The sequence below is a fragment of the Carassius carassius genome, chromosome 38 (assembly GCF_963082965.1).
Source record: "Carassius carassius chromosome 38, fCarCar2.1, whole genome shotgun sequence".
NCBI lineage: Eukaryota > Metazoa > Chordata > Actinopteri > Cypriniformes > Cyprinidae > Carassius > Carassius carassius.
In genome coordinates this window covers 4,077,980-4,090,431 of record NC_081792.1, presented here as the reverse complement: position 1 = coordinate 4,090,431, position 12,452 = coordinate 4,077,980, and the positions used below count along the sequence as shown (strand labels likewise).

The 12,452-nt window shown below is 38.1% G+C and overlaps 4 non-coding genes across 4 annotated transcripts; 2 read left to right on the top strand and 2 right to left on the bottom strand.

Annotated features, from left to right (window-relative positions):
• Positions 1 to 5,016: 5,016 nt before the first annotated feature.
• trnae-uuc (transfer RNA glutamic acid (anticodon UUC)) lies at positions 5,017 to 5,088 on the top strand. The gene has a single exon. It is a non-coding gene; the product is annotated as a tRNA-Glu (tRNA).
• Positions 5,089 to 6,848: 1,760 nt separating this feature from the next.
• trnae-cuc (transfer RNA glutamic acid (anticodon CUC)) lies at positions 6,849 to 6,920 on the bottom strand. Its single transcript has one exon. It is a non-coding gene; the product is annotated as a tRNA-Glu (tRNA).
• Positions 6,921 to 7,059: 139 nt separating this feature from the next.
• Positions 7,060 to 7,132, top strand: trnar-acg (transfer RNA arginine (anticodon ACG)). Its single transcript has one exon. It is a non-coding gene; the product is annotated as a tRNA-Arg (tRNA).
• A 1,411-nt stretch (positions 7,133 to 8,543) lies between these two features.
• trnac-gca (transfer RNA cysteine (anticodon GCA)) lies at positions 8,544 to 8,615 on the bottom strand. Its single transcript has one exon. It is a non-coding gene; the product is annotated as a tRNA-Cys (tRNA).
• Between the last annotated feature and the right edge of the window lie 3,837 nt (positions 8,616 to 12,452).

Here is a 12,452-nt window from a genome sequence, read left to right as displayed (position 1 = left end):
ATCTTTACCAGCAAACTGGTAAAGTTCTGCAGGACTACAAGTTGGCCATTGAAGAGTCAGAGACCACTGAGGTTGGTATAGAGGTGGATGAAGGTTATGCTGAACTTGAGGAGTTTCAGGACATCACTGTCCCCACCTTTGACACTGAACGGACACCTGCTGCCTCTTCACAAGCATCAGTGTCTGCAGCGTCTGCAGCATCATCTCCAACTCCTCCAGCAACCAGCCCCACGTCATCACTGTTTGTGGTCCCTCCATCACCAGTGTCATCTCCTGTCAGCAGCTCACTGCACACTCAATCAAATCTAGGACTCTTTCCTGGAGCACATAGCTGTGAGTTTTACCAAAGTATTCATAAAGATTTCGGTATTTGTTATCACACTAACTATAAATTTGTATTTATCACATTGAAAGGCATAAATACAAATTTCAAATCAATATTGACCTTTTTGATGTTGTCCCAGTGGACCGATTATCTGCAGAAACGGATCATCCAACATCGGAAGAGAACACTTCACACGATGTAAGGGCCCAGTTTATTTTTTATTTATATTTACATGTATGTAAACATAATCTGGGTTACATTGAATGTGCTTTCATGTGAATATTTGTTTTCATTGATGCTATCAAAAGTTCCTAAATTACCTTTCATTTTAGTATTCGGTTGGACCTGATAATATTGAGGGGTATGGAGCCGTGCAGGACTTGGCAGAGTTCTTGGTTGGCCTCAAAGGTATGTTATATTTAGTAAACAGGGTTTACAAATTGTTTTGTAATATATATATATATATATATATATATATATATATATATATCTGAAACTGGCTGAAATATCACCTACAACTTTTTTTGTTTAGTAACCTGACACCTTCATGACTAGCTTATCTTGGTTATAACATAAATTATTAGTTGTGATTTACATTTAATTCTGACTATATATATTAGGTTGCTAAGTATGTTACATTGCTATGGACACAGTTACAACCGTACACTGGAATAATTAATTTAGTAGAAACGAAGCAATCATTTCTTAAATCGGTAAAATCATTTTGTATCAATATGTTGTGTCAAATAATTTGTCTTTTACTGTACTTTAGTAAGTAGCCATGTAATAAGCGGGATAATATGCAGTCATTATTGTGAATAAAATCTGACAGGCTGAATAACAACACCCTGTAATAATTCCACAACACAGTAATCCAGTAGAGACCTGATTTATTGATATGACATTTCAACATCAATCTAAAAACAAAACAAAGAAAGAAAACATAACTATGGGCAGATATTATCAATGAACATTTAGACAACACAAAGCAAAACAGACAGAATAGGTAAGGGAAAATAAAAATAAGATCACACAATGAAAACAATCTTACATTAATAATATGTATCCTGTTGTAATTTGCAGGTGTTTCGTTGGGGCTCATATTCCTGCACAGTGGCCTGACTGCAACCGAGTGGTGGAGGCCGTTTTCACAAGGCTCTGTGCTCTCTACCCAAACGCGGTGCGCTGTGACGGAGTAAGGGTGTCCCGCTTCACTGTTGTAGCACGTGCTTACAAGCACATCCGAGAGTGCATCCTCACTAATGCTAAGGTGATGAGTGAGACCACCATCCAGCTCCCAGAAGTAAACGCTGCAACACTCACACAATGGTGAGTAAATAAGCATTGTCACCGCTAAGCCTAAACTTAAAGCAGCTAAGGGCTGATGTTACACGGCAACTTTTTTTGATAAATGCTGCTGGGCAACTTTGGTTAATATTGCCATCAACAGGCAACCAGGCAAGACACAGAGCGCAAGATTGATCTGAAGTATCCAGATTGAAATTTGTTACCCATTCTCAGTGGGGAACGTACCCAAGAAACACTTCTCAAAATTTTTTGTATCATCAGCCTTAATGTAACCATGGCTGGTTTGCAGGTCTAGAAACAAATCAACAAGAGTTCAACTTCTGTTTTCTTCTTCATTATGAAAGATAAGATTTATGACATGGATCAGCTGTCTTCAGCAGACTGCAAGAATCAATAATTCATAATACAATGTTAATCTCAATAAAGTAGCCATTTCACAAAAGCAGTAATACATTAGACGACTGCTGTGTGATCTCAGCTGTGTCATGCTGCTGCGTCATAGTCATGAAAAATAGTAGTTGATCTTTTGTATTGCTTAAATGTTTATTAATATCTGTCGTTTTATGTTTCCCAGGTTCAGCAGGCGTGGCAAGTCACAGGAACAAGAGATTTTGAAGCAGGGTATCCAAGCCCCAGACGCACCCATGGCATCCTCTACAGTGCCAGGTACCTCACAGGTGATGTTCTTCAACTTCCCTTTAACTTCAGCTCTGCAACCATCAGCTCAGACACAGACATCCGGTCAAGATGTTCCTTACTCCACTCAGCAATACAGAAAGAGAAAACTGGAGAGGGAGCGCACTGGAACTGTCACAAGAAAATATGTGAAGAAGACAGATGTCATTCTTTGCAGAAAGTGTAACAAAGAGAGAAAGCCACCATCACATCTTCAGTACTTTGGCAACTGGTTCTGCAAAGAGTCTGAGACTCAATCATATGGTGAATGGAGGGCTGTGCTGCAGGAACGAGGTTATAGAAGAAAAAAAAGGGGAATGGCAACCCTCCAGCTTCTTAAAACTGCTATTTCAGCACATTATATTTTTATTTGGTTAATGTTTGCTTTATAGTGCAATTTACAAGTCTCCAACAATGACAGCTGTCTATGTGTAATTACTGTGTGTTTCCTCTGCTGCATGCCTCTGTTGGAAAAATATTTCATACCATTATATATATATTGTATGTTTATGTTTTTATTATTATCATTATTTTGTTTTTGGTATATTTGATTTACTATTTTTTTAGGGGCGAATATATCATAATTGCACTACTATGGTCCATTTTTGTTTTGATTTACTTTTTTTTGGCTAATATGTCAAAATTGCACTACTGTGGTAAATGTTTGTCTTGGTTTACTATTTATTATTTTCTTAGTCTGATGTCAAAATTGCACTGCAAATGTTTGTTTTGGTTTGATATTTATTATATTTTTACACTGATATGTAAAAAGTTTACTACTGTGGTAAACATTTTTGGTTTACTGTTTATTATTTTAAATTGATGTGTCAAAATTTCACTACTGTTCTAAATGTTTTATTGGCTTTAAAATGTATATTGAGATTAAAAGGGTTGTTAATATTTGCCCTCACACTATTGTTGTTGTGTTTGTTTTGGTTTGATATTTATTATATTTTTTACACTGATATGTAAACACTTTACTACTGTGGTAAACATTTTTGGTTTACTGTTTATTATTTTTAATTGATGTGTCAAAATTGCACTACTGTTCTAAATGTTTTATTGGCTTTAAAATATATATGGAGATTAAAAGGATTGTTAATATTTGCCCTCACACTATTGTTATTGTGCCTTTTTGTATTCTCACAATATTTGTAAATGCATATAAATTTGCACTGCTGTTATAATTTTTTTATTGACTTTATATTTGCAAATTAAAAGGGTTGTTAATCTTAATCTTTGCACTAGTAATGTTTTTGTGCCTATTTCTCACTGTATTTGAAGTTGCAAATTTTTTTAAGTATTCCAGTATTACATAACAATAAAACACACACACACAAAAACAGGGACTTTCAGAAAATATAAAGATATAATGTTATACTGTAAAAAATAATATACTGTAAAAAAATGAGTTAGTTAGCGCTGCGTTATTCATGTATTTTGTTGTGAAAATGCACAAAAACATAAATCATGTATTTGTTGCAATGAATATTCACGTTTTGTCTGTCAAATCATTTCGACTTTTTTATCCGGTGACAGCTTGATGCTTTTGTCCATATAAGGTATTTCCTGTAGCGTGCGTCACATAGTGGTCATGAGCTGGTACTTTTACCAGTGGGGGGACGAATTTACGTTCGATTAAATTACGGGGGAGAATGATGATTACGTACGCGTGCATCAGCAGTGTCAAAGCGGACACATTCCAGGAATTCCATCACTGTTCGGAGTGGGCCGCGAACTTGCGTCCCTGTGCGTCTTTTAGGATCTTTACCTCGACTAATGGGCGCCGGCCTTGGCGCAATGGATAGCGCGTCTGACTGCGGATCAGAAGATTCTAGGTCCGACTCCTGGCTGGCTCGCTCTGTGCTTGTTTTTCTCCGACTTATTTTGTTGTTGTGTTTTTTTTTCTCTTCTCCAAAATCCAGAAGAAAAGGCAAATCTTCAGGCATTCTTCTTTTTTTCCAAAAAAGACATATTCTGCACACCCTTTCCGATGTCTAGGGAAGACACGGACATGCTTCGGTATTGCCATTCGTCTCACAAGCACTCCGACAAGCTCGGCGATTAAAGGGGAAATAAACTGCAGGCTGGCAGCCAGTTGATTTTCGAATTAACAATTTCATCGCTACTCTGTAACTGCTTCATTACTTTGAAGGGTGTAATGCCATGTGGTTTTGATGTAACGGGCTTGCCATTTTGAAGCCTTATCACTAATTGCCACCTGGACATTGAGAATAAATTGTAATCTGCATTGAACTGAATGAGCGAATAATCAGCAACTTTGCGGATAAAAAATTGGTCTCACTTTCATTATTAACCTCACAATATGTCAATTTTGTACCTTGACAGACCGACGATAGGCAGATTTTCATCTAGATAACGGTTGCAATGTGTGTTTTCAGATGCATGACAAAAGTATTTTCACGTGGACAAGAGCTTAATTACCAGTTCAAGGTATCAATTCAGCAATCACAGGAATCTGCCAGAAAAAACTGAACCCCCGGGGTGAGTAAAAACAAACAGATCCCTTGAATGCATACAACACTATATAATTCAGAAAACCGTCCTTTTGGATAATTCTTGTTTTGCCAAATTATTATCACATTGTTACAGTCGCAGACCTAAAGCAACAGGCCACTACAAGAACCTGCGCCCACACTGACCACATGTATGGAAAGTGCGCCAATGGCCAGTTTAAGGTGTCCAAATCCCATATGGTCTAGCGGTTAGGATTCCTGGTTTTCACCCAGGCGGCCCGGGTTCAACTCCCGGTATGGGAATGCATGCTCCTTTTTGCTTCCCTCCTCAAAAATCCAGCACATCTTCCTGCCCCAGATGTCGAGGTTCTGTCTAACATTTTGCCCCTTTGATAGCTCAGCTGGTAGAGTGGAGGACTGTAGGTTGGAGTGTTGGCAATCCTTAGGTTGCCGGCTCGAAGGAGGTCTTTTTTTCAAGTGCTCACCATTTATTTTGGTTTGGAGCTGGCTTTCTCGCAGCTGTTAGCAGAGCTTGAATTCGCAGTCCACAATTGGAAGCCAAAAGAGCTTTCACTGACCGGGAATCGAACCCGGGACGGGGCGGTGAGAGCACCGAATCCTAACCACTAGAGCACCAGGGAGGGGCTGGTGGACTGGTGGGCTGGTGGGCTTACCTCCTGATAACAAGGTGAGAATAAGCAGACAGCAATGCTTGCCACTGTCTCATCTAAAACCAACAACTCTGTAGCAATCAGGGGTCTTTACTCTTGGTGGGCCAGTGGCGCAATGGATAATGCGTCCGACTACGGATCAGAAGATTCTAGGTTTGACTCCTGGCTGGCTCGCTCTGTGCTTGTTTTTCTCCAGCTTATTTTGTTGTTGTGTTTTTTTTTTTCTTCTTCTCCAAAATCCAGAAGAAAAGGCAAATCTTCAGGCATTCTTCTTTTTTTCCAAAAAAGACATATTCTGCACACCCTTTCCGATGTCTAGGGAAGACACGGACATGCTTCAGTATTGTCATTCGTCTCACAAGCACTCCGACAAGCTCGGCGATTAAAGGGGAAATAAACTGCAGGCTGGCAGCCAGTTGATTTTCGAATAAACAATTTCATCGCTACTCTGTAACTGCTTCATTACTTTGAAGGGTGTAATGCCATGTTGTTTTGATGTCACGGCCTTGCCATTTTGAAGCCTTATCACTAATTGCCACCTGGACATTGAGAATAAATTGTAATCTGCATTAAACTGAACGAGCGAATAATCAGCAACTTCGCGGATTCAAAATATGTCAATTTTGTACTTTGACAGACCGATGAAAGTCAGATTTTCATCTAGATAACGGTTGCAATGTGTGTTTTCAGATGCATGACACAAGTATTTTCACCTGGACAAGAGCTTAATTACCAGTTCAAGGTATCAATTCAGCAATCACAGGAATCTGCCTAAATAAACTGAACTCCCGGGGTGAGTAAAAAAAAACAGATCCCTTGAATGCATACAACACTATATAATTCAGAAAACCGTCCTTATGGATAATTCTGGTTTTGCCAAATTATTATCACATTGTTACAGTCGCAGACCTAAAGCAACAGGCCACTACAAGATCCTGCACCCACACGGACCACATGTATGGAAAGTGTGCCAGAAGCCAATGGCCAGTTTAAAGTTTCCAAATCCCATATGGTCTAGCGCTTAGGATTCCTGGTTTTCACCCAGGCGGCCCAGTTTTGACTCCCGGTATGGGAACGCATGCTCCTTTTTGATTCCCTCCTCAAAAATCCAGCACATCTTCCTGCACCAGAAGTGACTTTTTGGCCAGCAGTAGAGCTACAAGACCATGATATGTCGAGGTTCTGTCTAACACTTTGCCCCTTCGATAGCTCAGCTGGTAGAGCGGAGGACTGTAGGTTGGAGTGTTGGCAATCCTTAGGTCGCTGGTTCGACTCCGTCTCGAAGGAGGTCTTTTTTTCAAGTGCTCACCATTTTTTTGGTTTGGAGCTGGCTTTCTCGCAGCTGTTAGCAGAGCTTGAATTCGCAGTCCACAATTGGAAGCCAAAAGAGCTTTCCCTGACCGGGAATCGAACCCGAGCCGCGGCGGTGAGAGTGCCGAATCCTAACCACTAGATCACCAGGGAGGGGCTGGTGGGCTGATGTGCTGGTGGGCTGTTGGGCTTACCTCCTGAAAACAAGGTGAGAATAAGCAGACAGCAATGCTTGCCACTTTCACATCTAAAACCAAAAACTCTGTAACAATCAGGGGTTATTACTATTGGTGGGCCAGTGGCGCAATGGATAACGCGTCTGATTACGGATCAGAAGATTCTAGGTTCGACTCCTAGCTGGCTTGCTCTGTGCTTGTTTTTCTCCGGCTTATTTTGTTGTTTTGTTTTTTTTCTCTTCTCCAAAATCCAGAAGAAAAGGCAAATCTTCAGGTATTCTTCTTTTTTTCCAAAAAAGACATATTCTGCACACCCTTTCCGATGTCTAGGGAAGACACGGACATGCTTCGGTATTGCCATTCGTCTCACAAGCACTCCGACAAGCTCGGCGATTATAGGGGAAATAAACTGCAGGCTGGCAGCCAGTTGATTTTCGAATGAACAATTTCATCGCTACTCTGTAACTGCTTCATTACTTTGAAGGGTATAATGCCATGTGTTTTTGATGTCATGGGCTTGCCATTTTGAAGCCTTATCACTAATTTCCACCTGGACATTTAGAATAAGTTGTAAACTGAGTTAAACTGAAGGAGCGAATAATCTGGTGCAGGAAGATGTGCTGGATTTTTGAGGAGGGAATTAAAAAGGAGCATCCGTTCCCATACCGGGAGTCAAACCTGGGCCGCCTGGGTGAAAACCAGGAATCCTAAGCGCTAGACCATATGGTATTTGGAAACCTTAAACTGGCCATTGGCTTCTGGCGCACTCTCCATACATGTGGTCAGTGTGTAGACAAATTATTATCACATTGTTACAATCGCAGACCTAAAGCAACAGGCCACTTTTTGAATAAAGTTTATGGATATGACAAGCATGCCAAATACAAAAAAGATCCTCTCGAGAGGATGCACCACTGAGTTACAATCACATAGAATCTTTCTTTATAGATATGTTTGCACTTATTCCTAATCTGGCAAATCCATAAGCGGCACTCGGATTTGAACCGAGGACCTTTTTATCTGCACTCAAATGCTCTATCACTCTATACCCCACATCTTTGCAGAAAAATGCTCTTTCATTAAGCCATACCCCTACAGACTTCTGTGTTTTGAGCCAAAGATTAAATTAGATCCTTCGATTCAACAATATCAAACTTTGACTCCTTCACTGTACACTCAGGTCTTTGGTTACTCAAAATCAGAATCGGCAACTCCAAAAATCAAAACCTCCAAATAAGACAAGTCCAAAGGGGACACCCAGATTTGAACTGTGGACGAATTGATTACAGACTCACTTTGAAATCATGTCGTTGATTATGTAAAGCAAGCCAGATCCAAAATGTAGACCTATTGATCTGCAGACAAATGCTCTGTTGTTGAGCTATAACCCCGTACTGCATGAGCACAAACCTCAAAAATGAACTTATGTCAAGTATTTGTTTATTCCTAATATGCCAAACTCCAATTAGGCACATGGAATGAACCTGGGACCTCTTAATCTGCAATTAAATGCCGTGCCATTGAGATATAACCCTGTACAGTATGAGCACAAAAAGGCAGGAAGATATGGCTACACATATTCCTAACATTCCAAGTCCAAAGGGGGCATCCGGATTTGAACCGGGGACCTCTTGATCTGCAGTCAAATGCTCTACCACTGAGCTATACCCCCACAGACTACCTGGATCATAGCCTCACACAAGATGACAGACTCACTTTTGAATAAAGGTTTGGTCTTGCGCTTAGGGCCTATACGACTCGTTTTCCCAGTTTTTGGTCTCGTGTAATTGGGTCTCTTTGTTCATACCAAGCAATATTTCTGTGAATTTGGGTATTAAAATATTGCTTTAAACATCGTCTTCATTCGAGACGTTTACTTAACATCATTATATTATCCTAGTTTATATCAGATATAAGATATGTTGCTTATTATTATCCAGCCTTTTAATCATAAACCAAAATATCACGGCCGACTCGAGTGATCATCTTGGGCGATCATCTTGATCATCTTGGGCGGAGCCATCTTGGGCGTGACCAATGTTTATGACTTCCTGATGACAATCCCCCACATCGTGTACATCATACAAGGGGTTGAGGGTGGGTCCAATCACTAAAACCAACAAAGACTACTACGCTACAGTTGCCTGCTGTGAACAATAAACTATACAATAAATCTATAAACCGGAAATTCATTGTGAATTAAAACATTACATCCGCATTCGACGACAAAGTTCTATATCGATTAGGGCCAAAGTTTATGCCTTGGAAGGAATCGAATTCTGAAAAAGTCGTCTGACGCTGCACAAAGACCCATGCAGGGTAAATGGAGCTGCGCTGTTGAGGTCGAAAAACTGGAGTGCGTTTTATATGTGTGTGTGTGTATAAAGTTCTCTAACTTGCTCTATTCTTTTTTATTCAATCTGTTTTCTTTTTATTTATTATATTATTTAAATGCCCATGCTTCGTGTACTGTGTTAACCTAACTGAGACTTGTTATAACACTTATATACCCTTGCTCTTTTTGTTGTTTTGATTGCTTACACCGTCCTCATCTGTAAGTCGCTTTGGATAAAAGCGTCTGCTAAATGAATAAAGGTAAACGTAAATATCTCACCACTCTAACAAATTTTGGGTGTACTTAGCAGGGGCTATTGTGTCTTTAGGGTATATTGTACTTATTGTCATTATGGATATTTGTACGCTTATTTTCATTTCGACATCTTAATGAACACTTACAAAAATTTGTCTTCGTTTGAGTAGCTAACGTTACTCGACGGTCACATTTAAGTTTTCACTGCTTACACTCACCAAAAACACCTGAAATCTGTAACTCTGTCATAATTAGGTTAGTTAAAAATACAACAATTTAATGCCTGACACCTTTGTAACTGACTAAAAACCGATGTTTAAGCTAAACAAATGACAGAGGCACTGTGCCTAAAACTGCGAACACAAACATCACCAACTTAAATGAGCAAAATACAATAACCACCAATATGTGTTCACACAGTTCACTTTATTTAGATGATTCAGCATTAACTTGAACAGATGATAATGATCACCAATATGTGTTCACACAATACATTTATTTAGATGATTCACGGAAATAAAACGACTCTTGAGTTGTTAAAAGAAAGAAAAATGTGTACTGACATAACTGCGAAAATGACTTAAGGGCCCTATGAATCGGTTCATTGAACCAAACTGTCCAAATGAATCATTTTCAGAAGTGAATCGGACTTTGCATCAGTAAAACAGATCACAGAAAAGAGCTTTGCAAAGGTGTATGATGGGTATTGTAGTTCCCTGACCTGAAGATCTACATAGCTTGAATGAGGTATTAGTTAAATCTATTAAATTGAACCCCTTTGTAAAACAAAAACATATAATACATATAATAACAATAAATAACTGTTAACACATATTTAGACTAAACGACTATATTCAAGAATAATACGATATACTGTACATGTGCTAAAACAGGCTAAAATAGGGTTGGCTATGCTGTAATGGAGCAACCGTTGTTATGTTATCTTGTGAACCATTAGGATGCGTGTGTCCTGAAACCAAATAATTGTCTTTATCTTTAGAAAAAGACAATCGTGTCCTGCTGCTGTGGTCTGAATATCCAGTCTGTCTTCATCAGGAAATGATGAAGACCCATCATCAGACCCTGTTCTGGAGATTGTGTGTATGTTTGTTTATTTTACAGACATATTTCATTATAAAACTAGGTAAGCAGGGCCTTGTAATAATATGGTAAACATGTCATAAGTCGGTCAATCGTGCATCCAGAGTTTATCTTACTACATCTCTATAATAAATTTCTGCAACGGCTATACTTGTCACGGTGCTTTCAAGTCGGGGTCTGGTGGTTGTTTTAAGAGCAAACCCTTGTTTGCCAAACTAGTGTTAAGCGACACTGTCCGCATTTTTAAAGTTAAAGAGGATAATGAACACTTTCACAATCTATTATTGTCAGAATGCATAAGCAGTGTTAGGGTCAACTAGTTACATATAGCTAAATTATATCATTTGATTACAAAAATAAAATGTAATCAGTTACAGTCACAGAAAAAATTATTAAATTGCGGTTAATTATGAAAATGTTACATCTGAATATTTTTTCACACACGTACAGATTTAATTGATATATTTCGTAAACCACCTTAACTAACTCTAACTACTCTATGTATTTAATCTCCAAGCAAATCTGATTTTGTGGTGGTTGTGCTTTAAAATGAAATCACGATCACAATCCTAATTTAAGTGATGAAGGATTTTGAAAAGTCTGATGGTCATTAGTTGTTGAGCACTGTTAACCCCGTCCTGTTTACACGTTTCAAAAGATTAACGGTTGAAAACATTACAAGTCTTAAAACATGTAATCAAATGTTATCAGTTACATTACTTTTTTTAAAGAAATTTATATAGTTGTGCAACCTTTTAGATTTTAAATAGGTTCATTTGTGATCTATAACCTATTGCAAAGTTCATAGTAACTTCCCCAAAACTGTGCGTAAAATAATTCCCCCCAAGGTCTCAGTTACAGCTAAACGTTAAAACAAAAACTTAAGGTCCTTGTCGGCAGTTTTGTGAGGAATGTGTGTGAAAACCGCGTGGTTTGAAAGAAAAATGTTTTAGCTTATATATGTGATTTTACTACAAACTATAAGCAATCTAACTAAGAAACCTAATATGTTTTTATTTATTTTTTATTTTCCAACCAAACCGGTTGTTCGCAGTTAAAAAGTCATAAGAATGTTTATTGTGTTTTGAAAAGAAAGTAAGTTATGATATATAAATAATATATTTTTTATTGTTTAACATCAACCACAATGCGTTTATGTATTTCTTCTGCTTCATGTATGCACCAGTTACCGTACACACATTCAAGAGAAATGCATAAACTCAGTTGTTTTAAACAATCTAAACCAACTAGTCTGTCATTAAAAAACTCTTAAATTTTTTTCTTCACGCATCTATTTTCATCTGTCTCTGGACTCTTGCTAAAACATTTGAGTGCTGACATGAATCCTACATGAAAGCTAAAAAATTATACTTTTTAAACTATTTTAAAAAAACATCATGGTTAACAACACCATTTGGAAAGTGATAAAGGCCATCTAATCTATTGTATAAAGTTCTGTGAGACATTTGTCGCAACAAACACTTTTGGTTTCAAAGAAAACTTATGACAACTCATTTTCAATCTAATATAGGTATTTTCGTGTTTGTGACCTATTTTGTTTGTTTGTTTGTGTATTTATGTACCTGTTTGAGTGTATATTTGTATTTGTTTGGTTACATGTTCATGTTTTCTGTATGTCTACATTTGTATCTGTGTGTGTGTGTGTGTGTTTGTTTATGATTGTATGGTTGTGTTTGCGTACTTGTTTGCATTCTCAGTACATCTATGTTGAGGTTGAAAGATCTATGGGTTAATAAAAATTATAAATGTAACTAAAACAAAACTAAATTAATTTGAATTAAACTACATTTTTCTATG